Source organism: Triticum urartu, chromosome 7, assembly GCF_003073215.2.
Source record: "Triticum urartu cultivar G1812 chromosome 7, Tu2.1, whole genome shotgun sequence".
NCBI classification, from domain to species: Eukaryota; Viridiplantae; Streptophyta; class Magnoliopsida; order Poales; family Poaceae; genus Triticum; species Triticum urartu.
In genome coordinates this window covers 524,553,734-524,571,936 of record NC_053028.1, presented here as the reverse complement: position 1 = coordinate 524,571,936, position 18,203 = coordinate 524,553,734, and the positions used below count along the sequence as shown (strand labels likewise).

The 18,203-nt window shown below is 42.2% G+C and overlaps 1 pseudogene; it reads right to left on the bottom strand.

Annotated features, from left to right (window-relative positions):
* Positions 1 to 11,357: 11,357 nt before the first annotated feature.
* On the bottom strand, positions 11,358 to 14,999 carry LOC125519016 (annotated as a pseudogene).
* Between the last annotated feature and the right edge of the window lie 3,204 nt (positions 15,000 to 18,203).

Sequence of the window (18,203 nt, the reverse complement as noted above, 5' to 3'; positions counted from 1 at the left end):
ATGAAATTGCTTCTTTGATTGAAAAGTGTTATGCTACTCTTTACAAATCTGAAAATTTTGCCATACTTAAATATTGCTATGATAATTATGCTTCTAATGCCTATGTTGAACCATATATTGAGTACTACTCCGCTGTCCAAGAAGAGACTAATATTTTGCAGGAGTCTATGGAAGAAGAAATTGATGAAACTGTGAGCTCATTGGATGAAAAAGATGAGGAGGAGAGCGAAGAACAAAAGGAGGAAGAGTGGATTAGCTACCTGTGCCCACCTTCTAATGAGAGTAACTCTTCAACTCATACATTGTTTAATTCCCCTTCGTGCTTACCGAAGGATGATTGCTATGATGATTGTTATGATCCCGTTGATTCTCTTGAAATATCCCTTTTTGATGATGCTTGCTATGCTTATGGCCAAGATGCCAATATCAATTATGATTATGAAGATGAACTTGCTATAGTTCCTTATGTTAAACATGAAATTGTTGCTATTGCACCCACGCATGATAGTCCTATTATATTTTTGAATTCTCCCGACTACACTATATCAGAGAAGTTTACACTTATTAAGGATTATATTGATAGGTTGCCTTTTACCATTACACATGATGATTTTGATGAATATAATATGCATGTGCTTTCTGCCCCTACTTGCAATTATTATGAGAGAGGAACTATATCTCCACCTCTTTATGTTTCCAATATGATAAAATTGCAAGAAACTCTTTATACCATGCATTGGCCTTTACTATGTGTGCATGAATTGTTCTTTTATGACATGTGATGCATAGGAAGAGAGTTAGACTTTGTCATTACATGATATATGTTACCTTGTGCTCACCACTAAATTACAAATCATTGTTAATTAAAATTGGCTTTGATATACCTTGGGATCCGGGTGGATCCATTACTTGAGCACTATATGCCTAGCTTAATGGCTTTAAAGAAAGCGCTGCCAGGGAGACAACCCGGAAGTTTTAGAGAGTCATTTATTTCTGTTGAGTGCTTTCATATAGTTTAAAAACAACAAAAATAAAGAGGGGAACCCAAAACTTTTTCAAAAAGGAAAGTGAAAGTGAAAGAGACAAGCATTGTTGAAATGGGAGCTAGCCTTGAACTTTGTTCATACTCACGGAAACTTGGTGAATCTTGATTACAGAAACTTTTCAATAAAAATAATTATCCCCTTGTACAATTCCATTGTATTATAAAAATAATGTGCCAAGGTTTGCCTTTAGGATGTTTACATTTGCTTGATGGTTTGTACGGTGCAGGACAGAAACTTTGGCTGTAGTGCGCGATTTTACATTTTTAGCTGGAACGTCAAATGGTTCTGATTCTTTTTGCACTGTCTTTCTATACAAATTGTTTATTTTTACTAATTTTGGTAAAATGTTTCAAGTATCATAAGTATGGTGAATGTTCAGATTATTACAGACTGTTCTGTTTTAGACAGATTCTATTTTTGATGCATAGTTTGCTTGTTTTGATGAAACTATCGATTCATATTAGTGGATTAAGCCATGAAATAGTTATATTACAGTAGACACAATGCAAAAACAAAATATGAATTGGTTTTCTACAGTACTTAGAGTAGTGATTTGCTTTATTATACTAACGTATCTTACCGAGTTTTCTGTTGAAGTTTTGTGTGGATGAAGTGTTCGATGATCGAGAAGGTCTCGATGTGAGAAGAAGGAAGAGAGGCAAGAGCTCAAGATTGGGGATGCCCGAGGCACCCCAAGTAAATATTCAAGGAGACTCAAGCGTCTAAGCTTGGGGATGCCCCGGAAGGCATCCCCTCTTTCTTTAACAAGTATTGGTATGTTTTCGGATTCGTTTCGTTCATGCGATATGTGCAATCTTGGAGCGTCTTTTGCATTTAGTTTTCATTTTTTTATGCACCATGCTGGTATGAGATAGTCCTTGGTTGATTTATAGAATGCTCATTGCACTTCACTTATATCTTTTGAGTATGGCATTATAGAATGCTTCATGTGCTTCACTTATATCATTTGAAGTTTGGATTGCTTGTTTCTCTTCACATAGACAACCGCCATTTGTAGAACTAGTCAATCAACCCGCGCACCACACGGGCTAGTAGTTTTAAGAAATAGAAAAATATTTTTTGAATAACATTATCCCTTTTAAGACAGTCATTGAAATCATTTTATAGATACCATTCAGTAATGGAGAGTTTTATGTTCCTTTGGTTGTATGACAGTATGCTTCCAATTATTTCCACAGTTTATGACTGCCCTGATGGTCTCATATATACGACTATTATTTACTGATGCGACAACTTTTTCCACCATTTTAAATCATTGAAATGCAAATGTAAACAAACCCAAATACTATTAAGCAATTTATACAGTGCCATAATAAATGAATGATCATGTTAGAGGATCACAATTCGTCAGCCTTAAATAATGTTGAAATAATTTGTAATATGATACTAGAAGGGAGCATGAAGCAAGATAATCAAATACAGAAATTATATTATGTATAAACTGACATACATTGGTATGAAATTATTGTTTATAAATATTATATCAAGATTTTTTCAATTAGATGGGCAGTCTCTTGCAGCAATAAGTATGATCATGGTGGACAATATTTTTTCAATCTAAGCCAGTTAAAAAAAGTGAAGTGATTATAATGGAAAAATGGAAGGTATTTTTCAATTATCATGATGGAAGTGATTTAATGAAATGCAACTATAAAAATGAGGTCTTTAGCTGTCAACAACAAAACAAAATGTTCATACTGATTGTTAATATAGTGCCTTCTGCATTGAACTGTGGGAACAGAATATGAGAAGCAGTTGGTACACACGTGAATGATGGGTAAGCATATACCTGCCTGAACGTCATCCATCCAGGAATGGAATCAAACCCAAACAGGAAGCATCCTATTGGAAGATGCCATGGAGATGATTTCAAGAAAATGAAAAGGCTGGCATGATGCAGCCATTCCCGCTTCTTGTACATACCATGTCGCACTTTGTCTATCACCGCTGGCTGCTGGTTCTGTTTCTTCCTAATGCGCCTACATGATCATCATGTAGAGAGCATCTTTCTTCTAGTGCCCAGTCGTGGCGCGCAACTCTAAAAACGCGTAGAGAAAGGAAATAAGTGCATTGTAAGACCGCTCCTATATATAATGGTATATTGTTCGGTTGTAATGAAAATATTTAATGTTAAGAAATTGTATGCATGAAGCTCCTGTAAGCCATACCATTTATCTTTGAAACCCCACTCTCAATCATATATGAAAAATAAATTAGCTCAAAATATAATATGCAACTAATTTTTTTGGGAGTAATAGCCGACTAAAAATTAATTATCAGTATATTCTTTTCGTCTGTTACGGTAAGCAAACAACATTATTCTATAGACTTCTAAACATTTGTGTTAGGAAATATTATAGTAAAATAAATTCTGGTTGATAACTTTCTGAAGGTGATTTCCTCAGATCTGATAAACACGTTGAAAATATATTTTAGAATAAAAAAAGAAAACTTTTGATGTTTTTAGAATCTTTTGGCTTAAGCCTTCAGATGAATCCTAACCTTGATTGCATAGACAAAGGGATTTAAATGCAAGAAGGCGTTGGTGGTTTGTATAAAAACCAAAAAACAAAGGAAAGCCCAATGTTAGCCAACCCAAAAGAATCAGAAAGTGTAAACCCATGCATCCTTTGTAAGTATAAAAATCTCTTCACATTTGTACAAACCACTTTATCTGGCTGCATAATGGAAAATTAGTTGGAGCCCATTACGATTTAAGAACATGTCAAAAGCACATGGGCGAACTTGGAATGGATGATGGCTCGTTATGTGATATGTACGCCTAGGACTTAACAGATATGTACTATCAAAATTGCTATGCCTTTCCAACAATGAAAGCCTGAGAAAAGCTAACATTGATCGATAAATGGAAGTTTGCACTATCATTTGTGGACCCTCCACGTACCTATCAGCCAAAGTACACATTGATTTTCTTTCACATTGAAGAGCAACTACCGAAAAACTAATCGTAGCATATATCATAGGACAACGAAACGGATCTGATTTAACAGCAAGTAGGAGAGGTGCATATGCCTTAGCTTACTGTGATACGTGAGACTGATACAACAACAAAGATGAATTAAGGCGGGTAGACCACCGTCAATGCTGCGGCCAATGTGCAAGATCTCCATGATGTGGAGAGGTAACGTTAGAGTCAGGCATGATATGATTGCTCCTCCACCTAGCACCTTCGTGGTGCTACTTTTTAAAGCAAAGTCACGATGCAACGTAACCTACCATATCAAACATCCAATCCAAATCAAACAACCCTGATTAAGCAAAGCACAGACATCATCCATACTTCACTTGATCGATTCACCACGCCTGGTACAGGTGCCAGCACGCCGTACCTAGTGTCTCCGCCAGGCACACCAAGTGCACCGGTGCACTTCCCTCGGTCGCTTCAGGGCCGCCGGCTGCTTGTACACACGCGTCGGCATCATGTCCACATTGCTCCGTGTATCAGTCAGTGGGCTATTCCAGATCAAATAGCCCTAATGAAACAAAGAAAAGAAATCATCCAGACTTCACTTGATCGCCACGAGTGATAGAAGTCAGAACGCCGGTAGCGACCTAGTGCCTCCGCCAGGCACGCGGAGCGCACAGGCGCACTTCGCTCAGGGGCTTCGAGGCCGCCAACTGCTTTTACATGCATGCCGGCATCACGTCTACACAGCTCTCTGTATCCGTTCGCGGGCTGTTTAGAGGGGAAAAGAAGAAGCCTACCAGATCACGATGGATTTGTACACGCATGCCAGCATCACGTCTACGCAGCTCTCCGTATCCGTTCTTGGGCTGTTTCGAGGGGAAAAGAGGAAGCCTGCCAGGTCATGATGGAGGCGGCCAGGTCAGGACGCAGCACAGGAGGATCAAGGCAACACAAGTGCTCCTAGCCCCCTGATCTCTCCATGGCGGCTAGGTGCTGCTCCTTCTCATCTGTCAGGGCGCCGGGCTAGATATCTTCACTGACTTGGCCCGCCGTGAAGGCTGGCTTGGGCTCATGGAAGATTGGAGAATCAGGGCATACAGGAGGGGAAGTGGACGCAGGGAGCCAAGGCGATAGGGATTGTGAGGACTGCAAGTCGTATAATTCTAGGACTCTTAGTGACTTCTTTAATCTAAACCATAGATAATATCCTGCGTATAATTCTAGGACTCATGGAGACTTTTTATTAATCTAAACCATAGATTTAATATCCTATGGTTAAATTTACATGCTTTCTAAGAATTAACATGGTAACTCGGTTGGTGCCTCCAATTAGTAAATATAAGATGCTCTTTTTCTTCACTTATATTTGTTAGAGCATGGGCATATCTTTTGTAGAAAGAATTAAACTCTCTTGCTTCACTTATATCTATTTAGAGAGATGACAGGAACTGGTCATTCACATGGTTAGTCATAAAATCCTACATAAACTTGTGGATCGCTAAATATGATATGTTTGATTCCTTGCAATAGTTTTGCGATATAAAGATGGTGATATTAGAGTCATGCTAGTGGGTAGTTGTGGATTGTAGAAATACTTGTGTTGAAGTTTGTGATTTCCGTAGCATGCACGTATGGTGAACCGTTATGTGATGAAGTCGGAGCATGATTTATTTATTGATTGTCTTCCTTATAAGTGGCGGTCGGGGACGAGCGATGGTCTTTTCCTACCAATCTATCCCCCTAGGAGCATGCGCGTAGTACTTTGTTTCGATGACTAATTGATTTTTGTAATAAGTATGTGAGTTCTTTATGACTAATGTTGAGTCCATGGATTATACGCACTCTCACCCTTCCACCATTGCTAGGCTCTCTAGTACCACGCAACTTTCGCCGGTACCATAAGTCTCATTATATCTTCCTCAAAACAGCCACCATACCTACCTATTATGGCATTTCCATAGCCATTCCGAGATATATTGCCATGAAACTTCCATCATCATCATATACATGACTTGAGCATTCATTGTCATATTGCTTTGCATGATCGTAAGATAGCTAGCATGATGTTTTCATGGCTTGTCCGTTTTTTGATATCATTGCTAGTGAGGAAAGGATGATGGAGACTATGATTCACCCATAAGTCGGGATGAGACTCCGGACTTTACAAAAAAATAAAAGAGGCCAAAGAAGCCCACCAAAAAATAAAAAATAAAAAAAATGAGAGAAAAGAGAGAAGGGACAGTGCTACTATCCTTTTTCCACACTTGTGCTTCAAAGTAGCACCATGTTCTTCATATATAGAGTCTCTTGAGTTATCACTTTCATATACTAGTGGGAATTTTCATTATAGAACTTGGCTTGTATATTCTGATGACGGGCTTCCTCAAATGCCCGAGGTCTTCATGAGCAAGCAAGTTGGATGCACACCCACTTAGTTTTAGTTAGAGCTTTCATACACTTATAGCTCTAGTGCATCAGTTGCATGGCAATCCCTACTCACTCACATTGATATCTATTGATGGGCATCTCCATAGCCCGTTGATATGCCTAGTTGATGTGAGACTATCTTCTCCTTTTTGTCTTCTCCACAACCACCATTGTGCTATGTCCATGGCTCACGCTCATGTATTGCACGAAAGTTGAAAAGGTTTGAGAACGTCAAAAGTATGAAACAATTGCTTGGCTTGTAATCGGGGTTGTGCATGATGTGAATATTTTGTGTGGTGAAGATGGAGCATAGTCAGACTATATGATTTTGTAGGGATAACTTTCTTTGGCCATGTTATTTTGAAAAGACATGATTGCTTTATTAGTGGGCTTGAAGTATTATTGTTTTTATGTCAAATGATAGACTATTGCTTTGAATCACTCGTATCTTAATATTCATGCCATGATTAGATATGTGATCAAGATTATGCTAGGTAGCATTCCACATCAAAAATTATCTTTTTTATCATTTACCTACTCGAGGACGAGCAGGAATTAAGCTTGGGGATGCTGATACGTCTCCGTCGTATCTATAATTTTTGATTGTTCCATGCCAATATTCTACAACTTTCATATACTTTTGGCAACTTTTTATATTATTTTTGGGACTAACATATTGATCCAGTGCCCAGTGCCAGTTCCTGTTTGTTGCATGTTTTTTGTTTCGCAGAATATCCATATCAAACAGAGTCCAAACGAAATAAAACTGACGGAGATTTTTTTGGAATATATATGCTTTTGGGGAAGAAGAATCCACGCGAGACGATGCTCAAGGGGCCCACAAGGTAGGGGGCGCGCCCTGGGGAGGCAGGCGCGCCCCTGACCCTCGTGGCCACCCCGTAAGGCGGTTGATGCCCTTCTTTCGCCGCAAGAAAGCTAATATCCGGATAGAGATCGTGTTAAAATTTCAGCCCAATCGGAGTTACGGATATCCGGGAATATAAGAAACGGTGAAAGTGTAGAATCTGAGAACGCAGAAACAGAGAGAGACAGAGAGACAGATCCAATCTCGGAGGGGCTCTCGCCCCTCCCGTGCCATGGAGGCCATAGACCAGAGGGGAAACCCTTCTCCCATGTAGGGAGGATGTCAAGGAAGAGGAAGAAGGAGGGGGGCTCTCTCCCTCTCGCTTCCGGTGGCACCGGAGTGCCACCGGGGGCCATCATCATCACCGCGATCTACACCAACACCTCCGCCATATTCACCAACATCTCCATCACCTTCCCCCCTCTATCTACAGCGGTCCACTCTCCCGCAACCCGCTGTTCCCTCTACTTGAACATGGTGCTTTATGCTTCATATTATTATCCAATGATGTGTTGCCATCCTATGATGTCTGAGTAGATTTTCGTTGTCCTATCGGTGGTTGATGAATTGCTATGATTGATTTTATTTGCTTGTGGTTATGTTGTTGTCCTTTGGTGCCCATCATATGATTGCGCCCTTGGATCACACCCTAGGGTTAGTTGTATGTTGATAGGACTATGTATTGGAGGGCAAGAGTGACAGAAGCTTCAACCTAGCATAGAAATTGATGCACACGGGATTGAAGGGGTGCCAACATATCTTAATGCTATGGTTGGGTTTTACCTTAATGAACATTAGTAGTTGCGGATGCTTGCTAATAGTTCCAATCATAAGTGCATAGAATTCCAAGTCAGGGATGACATGCTAGCAGTGGCCTATCCCACATAATACTTGCTATCGGTCTAGTAAAGTAGTCAATTGCTTAGAGACAATTTCGCAACTCCTACCACCACCTTTCCACACTCGCTATATTTACTTTATTATTTCTTTATCTAAATAGCCCCTACTTTTTATTTACGTACTCTTTATTATCTTGCAAACCTATCCAACAACACCTACAAAGTACTTCTACTTTCATACTTGTTTTAGGTAAAGCGAACGTCAAGCGTGCGTAGAGTTGTATCGGTGGTCGATAGAACTTGAGGGAATATTTGTTCTACCTTTAGCTCCTCGTTGGGTTTGACACTCTTACTTATCGAAAACTGTTGCGATCCCCTATACTTGTGGGTTATCACTGGTCCTCTGCAAGATTTTCTACCAGACGAACACTAGGGCCAGGAGTAAAAAGATTATAAGTTAGTTTGGTATTGGTAGTTGTGCTACCTTGTCGTCCGCAAGTTGGTATTGTTGTGAAAGATCTTTTGGTATGAACTTGCATTTGCTTCCAACCATCATGCCGAAGGTCGACGTGGATATAAAGCTGAATCATTTGTTTTGAAACGAATTTTCAGGCACCTGATTTTTAGTTGATGGGTAGCATAAGCACCCGCCGTTCGAATTCTCAGTTCTCCAATTTTTTTGAAACAAGTGCATGCACTTATTATCACGATAAAAAAAAATATCCGTGCTGCATCCCAGTTATCAGTTTGTAGTTGCAGAATTCTCTCATTTATTGAGCACGTATATTGTTTTTTCAGGTCGAGCAAGTTTCAACTGGGTTGTAGACTGCCCAGGGTTGGTTTTGTTTTTAGCAGGCCCAGCCCATGACGACAATGGGGCACCAAGATCCAGCAGTTATCTACTGGCCTCTGGCCCGCCAGCGTTAGTTATATTTTGTCTTACAACATTCGCAGGCAGTTTTTTTACCGAATCAAACACACAACCCAGTTCTATTTTCCTGTTGAAACAGATGTCCTACATCCGTTTTCTAATCTCTACCTATAGTTTTACTAGTTCATATACACGTATCATTATATTGAAAACACATAATATTCCCTTTTCATATTTACATCCTTATTTTTGTGGTTTTTTCCCACCCAGCGCTGATTTTTTTACCAGTGATTTTCCCTTAAACAAACTCAATTGTCCCACGTCTTATTTGCTTACAAAAACAAAACGATTTTTTTGCAAATCAATAAGTTCTTAAAAAATGTTTATCATTTCGGGATTACAACAGTTCGGACTCCACCGAAATATGCAAAATAAGGTTGAACTTTTTGACCGTAGTCCTGGGCAGAAAATGAGTTGTAATAAATTATTTAAGAATTAGCAAATGGGCTGCAAATTATAAAAAATAGCAAATGGGCTTTATGTTGTCTGCCACAGATTTGGAGGCTGACTTGTGGGCCTACTAAGTTCATGCGTACACAAGGTTTCTCAGAAAAGAAACTTAGTCAATAATCGACTCTACCAGCGTCAGACTGTTAGATGTCAATCTAACGGCAAGCATGCTTCTTCAGTCTCTGACCTTCCCGCCCCAGTCGCCCAAACCAGTGCTGTCGGAACCGCCTTCTCCCACCTCCCATGGCCGGCAGTGCTGCTGGGCAGGCCTCACGGCCCCATCATACTCGCATAACTGGCCTGTCTATCCCTCTACTCACCCACAGCTCCTGTTATTTTCCGGCGACGGCAGCCGAACCAGTCAACCCTCGTACTCTCCACTATGTGGGCAGCCACTGTCGTGTCTTCCCCGGCTCCGTGTTGTTCCCTCGTAGGCCTCGCCGTCGTCCACCGCCATGGTGCTCTCGGCGCGGCGTGGTCAACGATGTCCATCCAACGGCCGTAGTGCTTCTTCAACCACTGGTCTTCTTTCCCCAACCGCCCAAAGCAGCGTCGGTCGTGCCGCATGCTCCTGCGTCCCGTGGCCGGCTGTGCTGCCGCGGAGGCCTCACCGTCCCCATACTACTCCAACCGCTGGCCAGGCCACCCCTCCACTCACCCACTCCCCCAGTTATTCTGCGGCAACGGCAGCCTCACACCGCAGCCGAACCAGTGAACCCTCGTACTCCTCTCCGCGTGGGCATCCACTGCCGCGTCTTCCCCGGCTCCGCGTCATCCCCTTCCTAGGCATCGCCGTCGTCCACCGCCAAGCTGCTCTCGGCGTAGCATGGTCAAGGTAGTCAACGAACGACTTCCATCGGAAGAGTACTGTACATGGAGAGGCTGATAGCTGGGTCCACGGCAGCCGCAAGGAAGTGCCTCCTTATTACGCGCAAAATAATTATTTCTCCAACTGACAGCAGGGACCCACCGGACGGGCCACCAGTATTTCGCGGAAAAAACGTTTCCCCCCTGACTGCTGGGACCCACCGGACGGGCCACCGTATTTCGCGAAAAAAACGTTTGCCCCTGACAGTTGGGACCAACCGGACGGACCACCGTATTTCGCGAAAAAAATGTTCCCCCCGCTGTCAGCTCGGACCCACCGGAAGTGCCTCCTTATTACGCACAGAAAAATGAATACTCCCCCTGCTAGCTGGGACCCACCATGGTGGGAGGCTGACTTGTGGGCCTACTAAGTTGACGGGGACGGAGGGCTTTGTCAACTTACACTACAAGAAATATGTCAACTTGTGACCTTGACTATTGGTCACTGAAAGGTCATTATTTTTTCATTTGCGACCTTTTTTGACCGAAAACAGAAGGTCAAAAGCTTGCGGTCGTAAACTGAAATTACTACCTTCTCTGTGAGAAGGTCATGGACGTTTACGACCAAAATATGCCTATTGTTTTGTTTTGGTCATTAGCAGCCTCCCCAGGCCATGTAGGCATCCGACGTGGCAATCTGATGTAACACAAGAATCAGCCCGGTTCAATTCGGTTTTCTACATGGGCCTAGCCCAACAATTCAGCCCATTTATGATTTTTTTCCTAGATGTTTTTGGGCCTTTTCTATCATGGGCCTTTACCTTTCCACAGAGTTTGTTTCCTTTTTGTTTGTATTTTCTATTTGAGTCAAGGCCTTCTTATATTACTTCTGAATAGCTTTTCAGCCCAGGTTATTTTGGGCCATGCATCTTAATAGTACAAGTATATTTGGGCCGTGGCCACTATCAGGTCCAGTAAGAACATTTTCTGGAGAACTTAATGTTCAAGTAAAATGTACACAACATTACAGGAAAATAACACATACAACAGCAGATAAAATTTCATTTCACTCCTACAGCTCACTACATCATAGACAATACATGACAATCTTTCAATTTTTTACCAGGCAGTAGCCGAGTACATCATTCAATTTCAAATAAATAGTACTGCTCCTGGAAGCAAAATAGGCCGCCACACGCCATGGTGCCCCAAGTAACCAGCAACACTGCTTGCCCCCTTGGCCCAGCTCCTTGCTGCCGACGATGGACGAGACTAGGATGCAGAGCTCCCTCACATGACATATTGTGTCAATGCTTGCAGCAATAGAAGGAACTCACATACCACAGAACTTGCACAGTAGTGTATCAACACCCGAAAGATTGACTGAAATGAACTGTTATATAACCAAGTTAGAGCTGGCAGAAGTTGCAGGTACATAAACATCCATAGAGCTAACATGTTGTATTTCTGTAGAAAGAAGCATCAACTCACTATTCTACACAAAAAGCTAGCCCATACATGCACAGACACCAGAACGGTACATAGAATGAAGCACGGGTCTAGTACTTGCTACCCTGACATTTCAGGCATTCTAGTGTTTAGGAGATTTGACTTCCAGCAGAAAACTAAGTCGATAGACTTAGCACTTGTGACTTCAACTAACTTGACCAGTGCTAAGTTATTAATAGACTTACTTGTGACTTCAACTAACTTGTGCACTGATTTTGCTCAAGTTTCTTAATAGACTTACAATGTTTAGCTTCCAGAAATTAAATCACAAAGTTTAGCTTACGAAAACAAAATTACAAGGTTTTCTATCTGCAATCAGTACAAACTTGATAGTGCTACAAGTGCTAATGATCCAACAGCGTCCCAGCTCCACACATCCTAGTACTGGATTTCCTCAAACTTGATAGTGCTACAAGCAAGCAAGCAAGCAAACATGCAAATACAAGTAGTAGTACTGGTTGTCTAATGAATGGGATACATGATTCTCCTCAAATAAATTGACAAGGTTTTCTTCTTTTTTCTAGTTAATGACAACAAGTCATCAATCAAGCAAGCAACATCACATTGGTACAGCAGCTAGCATCGTTCAGCATATATGGGGTGTGAGCAGTCAACACCTACTAATTTTATTTTATTTGTTTGCATCGAGTCAGCACCTACTAGATGGGATGGAAATGCATCTTCTGTATTAGTTGTGGAGCATGCATGTATTATTAACAACAAAAGCAAGGGTCGACACTAGTGAAAGAGCAGACAGGAATATTTGCTTGCAACCAGACAACGTTGCTTGTGCGAGGCGAGGCGAAGAGCAGCTCCTCGCTCTTGGCGCCGAGCTTGACGAGGGGAGGGGGCTCCATGGAACCTGCGACAACCCGACCTGTGTAAATCATAAGGTCTTGATTAGATATAAACAGTAGTACTGAATGATAGATATAAACATTAGTATTGCCTGAGCTCAGTTTTTTTTTCAAGGATAAGCATGTCCTAAACCGCCATTGTGAGATCGTTGAAGTAATAGATGCCAGAATGTGAGAATGGATAAAACAGAACATGAATGTTCTCAAGTTCCATGAAGTGAGAAAGCAGGTAGTCAGAATGACGAGGCATGTTAGTGCCATGAAATGTGAGAAGGTTTGGATGGTTAAACCTCCTCCTCCAGTTCCGGTGGTAGAGGAGGATGGACCTGAGGTAGCCTTTCAAGTAGTCTTTTCGGATGGATGTAAAACTTGAGAATATAGTATACTATAGTAGAACTAATTTTCATATGCAGCATAATTTCAACCACCCAACTTAATTCTAGCCCTCCATTCTGAAGGATCTACTACTGAACCATGTAGAACAAACAACAACAAAAAATAACAGCATTTCAAACAGTATAAAAAAGGGCAGCCATGCCAATAAACTAATAATAAAATTCCGTGATAGATAAGAGAAACACGGGACTACAATCTAATTTAAATAAGACCAGATCTACAGCATATTTTCAATCATAAGGTGGCATCCTAACTTAAATTGACAAGCCATCCTAACTTAATTGACAAGCCATCCATTCCTAAGGATCTAATTTGAGAATCTGACGTAGAACAATCTCAGAAACAGGGGACTACAGGTGTTTATGTCCCTTGCCGTAGTTCATTTGGGTAGCAGTTGTACATGTGGTATGTGCTTATGATTTGGGTAGCACATTTCTCTCATGCACAAAGTTGTACCAGTGTTGTTATTAATCTATAAGGTTATTACTGTTCTGAACACGCCACATTGTAGTGCTAGCGTATTTTGCTATGTTTTTGGTATGCCTATCACTACTGCATAAATAAACAAATAAATAGACAGATAAAGAAAAGCACCAGTACTACTGACTTTCCAGCTCTGAAATAGTAAGGTGTCTTGCATGCATAGAAAATGAGGATCCCAGTTTTACTTTTACCAATGGAGAAGATTCAGAGGTACCATAGCTTGGCGTTCAGCTCCGCAAAATTCTCACGGCTGCGTGCAACAAGAAAAAATCAAGAAGATTATCTATCTGTAGTTGCAGTGCAAGAAAAGAATCATATCATCTTCAGTAGCTGCAGTGATGCAGGAGATCGATCATCTGAGAATTTGTGATTAGATTCAGAAAAAAGGAAGTTCATGAAGATGGACCTGAAGCGGAGATGCCGGCACAGACCCGTAGCGGGCCTCCGTGTACGGCGGCTGCAGCCTCAGGTCGTCCACGAACATGGAGCTGACCCTCATCAGGGATCTTCCCAGCGTGAGGTCCTATCATATGATTCCAACAGCATGCAACCTTAGAAATGTTCACGTGCAGGTAATGAACAAAGCGACAGGTGGGCGGAGTGTACCTCCGGCGAGCACAGCTGGAAGAACTTTGCTCGAGTGACCAGCGGCCCGAACAGCATGGAAGTAGGCAGCTTGCCCTCGGGATCTTGAGGCTTGAACTCCGTGTCCATCCAGTCCAGCGTTCTCCCCTCCACGAACTGTTTTAGAGGAAAACATATTAGATCGCCAGCAAACATTCAGTAGTAAGAAAAGTACTCCTACAAAGTTTGGCAATAAGCTGGTGGCGGTCAGGGGTTTTCTATTTCCGCGTCCGAATCTAGACTTCAAGCACGTACGACGGCGGCGACCTATGGTCCAGCATGAAGGCGGCGACGAACACCACAGCGGCGATCTTCTTCGGGAACAGCTCGTATGCGAGGGCGACGTTCACGCCGCCGAGGCTGTGGCCGACGAGCACCACCTTCTCGCCGGGCGGGAGGGACTCCAGGAGGTCCAACAGCGGCTTGGTGTAGTCGCGGAACGTCGGCACCTCGCGCAGCGGCCTGGGGTCGACGCCCGACGCCGCCAGGTCAGGCGTGCTGACGCGGTGCCCGGCCGACCTGAGCCGCGTCGCCACCTTGAACCAGGACCAGCCGCCGAGGCATGCGCCGCTACGGACCTGAGGGTTTCGGGCTCCTCCCCTCCTGCCATGGCCGCGGCGCGGGAGTCGCCGGAGAGGAGCGGCGCCATGGGAGATGCTGGAGTGGATCCTCCCCTCGGCGGCATGTCCGCTGCTGGATTGGATCAAGTGCCACCGCGTAGGGAGAGAAGGAGAGGGTGAGGGTGGTGGTCGCCAGCGGCGGGGTGATGGAGGGAGGGCGGATCTGTCCGCTGCTGGAGTGGATCCGCGACCATGGAGGGCAGGTCACCGGGGCTGAATGGCAGCGGCGGCGGTGTGTGTGGAATCGATGGAGGGAGATGGTTTAGATTGGGGCGGCGGCAGATGTGGGGAAGGAGGGGGCGGCGACGGGGGGGCCATCATCGTCGATCTGGATCGGGCAGAGTGGGAGAGACAGGCGGCGGCGGGTGAGGAGGAAGGGTTGCCGCGTTGGAGAGGACTTGATCGGGAGGGGGCGGCGGCGCGGACATGGGAGGATGGGTGCGACGGGGGGATCGATCTGAGCTAGGGTTTGGGCTGCGGGTGGGGGATCTCTTTTTGTTTTCTTTTTTCTTTTTTCTGTAGAAATATGGATGGATGGATGTGGGATGCAGAGATGGATGGATGGACGGATGGATGCCATGTCATCAATCCGTGGGAAGTGTTCTGATTGGTTCGGAAAATCAATGGTTTAAAATAATTTTGAAGTACTAAAAATAGAGGGATTTTGTAAATTAGCTATCAAAAATATTTTTCAAAAGGGCACCACACAAATTTTCACTAGAGTTAGATCACATTTTATGGATAAGGACCAATTTGTATGCATTTCTGATCTTTCTAGCTATTTTTAATCATTTTCCGAGTGGCAAAAATGGGTTTTTTTTGTGAAGAACCTACCAAATATTTGTTGCAAAATTGGACTCAATCAATTTTATAAAATACTACTGCATATTTAATATACAATTGACCAAATGATTTGGTGTCAAAATATTTGATCCACCTCTCGTGAAAAAAAAAATTCCGCCGGTTCAGCTGGAAACGGGTCAAATTTGAACTGCAGCTGCCTCATAGTTTGCACTTTATTTTTTCCCAAAAATCATTTTTAGGTACAAAAGTATCTATTTAATCAGAGAAAAACCAAAAGTTTTCCAAGATTCAACCACTAGTTAGCAACGGTCATGCCCGCCGTTTTGACCGCATTTTCAAATGGGCATAAAGAATTTAAAAAAATCAAAAAATTGGAAAACCTTTGCATTGTGTCATTATATGTGACCAATTACCCGGAAAAATAATAAATTTGTAATACGGTAATTATTTTGAAAAAATGTTCTCGGAAACGAGCTATCATGTGTGAAGATGCATGGCTTTCAAGCCAAATGATCAATCTTATGGCCACATTCATGGCATAGTTTGTTCAAATGATCTCATATTGTGCACAAGGGTCCATCTTGGGATGGCAAACAATGTTGCCTAAGGAAGTTTTCATTTTCTTTGCACAAAAAATTCATTTTTCTAATTTTTGAGTGTCCAAAATGAGTTTTTTTGAAGGACCTAGCAAATATTTGTTGCATATTTGGACCAAATCATTTTTAGAAAATAATAGGCCATATATAATGCACAATTGATCAAATGGTTGGGTGTTAAAAGTTTTGATCCACCTCTCGTGAAAAAGACAAATTTCCGCTGATTCAGTTGGAAGCGGGTCAAATTTGAACTGTAGTTGCCTTGTAGTTTGCTATTTATTTTTCCAAAAATCATTTCTAGGTACATAAGTATCTATTTAATCAGAGAAACACCAAAAAAATCCAAGATTCAACCACTAGCTAGGAACGGTCATTCCCGCCGTTTTACCCGCACTTTGAAACGGGCATAAAAGATTCAAAAAATCAAAAAATTGGGAAACCTTCGCATTGTGTCATTATATGTGGCCAATTTCTCAGGAAAAATAACAAACTTGTAATACGGCAATTATTTTAAAAAAGTGTTCTCAGAAACGAGCTATCACGTGTGGAGATCGATGGCTTTCAAGCCAAATGATCAATCTTATGGCCACATTCATGGCATAGCTTGTTCAAATGATCTCATATTGTGCACAAGGGTGCATATTGGAATGTCAAACAATGTTGCCTAAGGAAGTTTTTATTTTCTTTGGACGAAAAAACCATTTTCCATTTTTTGAGTGCCCAAAAGGAGGGTTTTTTGTGAAGGACCTCCAAAATAATTGTTGCAAAATTGGACCAAATCATTTTTATAAAATACTAGGACATATTTAATGCACAATTGACAAAATGGTTGGGTGTAAAATTTTTTGATCCACCTCTCGTGAAAAAGACAAATTTCCGTCAATTCAGTTGGAAGCGGGTCAAATTTGAACTGCAGCTGCCTCATAGTTTGCTATTTATTTTTTCCAAAAATCATTTCTATTTACATAAGTACCTATTTAATCATAAATACATGGTTTGGTGGCGATACTCGAGGTTTGGGCGGTGGCCGAGGCCCCCAACTCTAGAGCGCGTAAACTCGCATGCCCGCCGCGCGGTCACCGCGTGACCGTGGCATTGCCATGAGTTCTGTGCAGTCTAGGCATGTGTAGTGGGTTGGGCACTCCCCAGGTAGGTGCTAGGAAGAAAATTACAACATAAGATTCTCACGAGGAGACCGATCGATGCTCAAACATGAATTAGCAGCCAAGTGTTTGATTAGCGGTACGGGAAATGTACATGGCTAATGGGCGTGAGTTTTGGCTGTGGATGATCAGTTACTAAGTAGACCGTCTTCACAAATTTTCAGCTCAAAAGGAGGAGCCTAGGTGGTACTTGCTTTGCAAACTACCACACTGGACATAAATACGAATGTTGAAGCTCAGCTCAAAATAATGAATGGATTGAGCTGGCATTTGGTGGAGGATGGTTATTTGGGCATAGGAAAGCACTGTAGAAAATGGATACTATTTGGAGATGCCAAAGTGGTACTTCCTTCACAAACTGTTGTTTCGAACAGAATAGGAAAATGAATATTTTTTGAATTATTTTTGAACTAGGAAAGGAAGGTTTTTACATATTTGACGAAGATATGACCCAAAGAATTTATGAGATTTTTTTGGGAATTTTGGGAATGACAAAAATATAGGTTGCTTCACAACCTAGGACAAAAACTACCACATGGACATGACACATAGGAAAAACTGATGAGGTGGCGCCTAGTCATAGCAACCCACCACAATTTACAAGGCTATGACCATCTATATTGGTCGTTAACAACTAGAGATAAGGCAGCGGACTAGCGATGTTTGCTTTATGACCATTTCATGTAAGGAAATTACAACCTTTCTGATCAAAATGGTCGCAATGGTTTAGGGTTTGGAGCCCCCCGAACAGCTTTTGACCAATTGGTCTGAAATGGTCATAGATCTATGACCATTTCTTCCAGGGTCACTGACAGAAGGTCACTAGTTGACATATT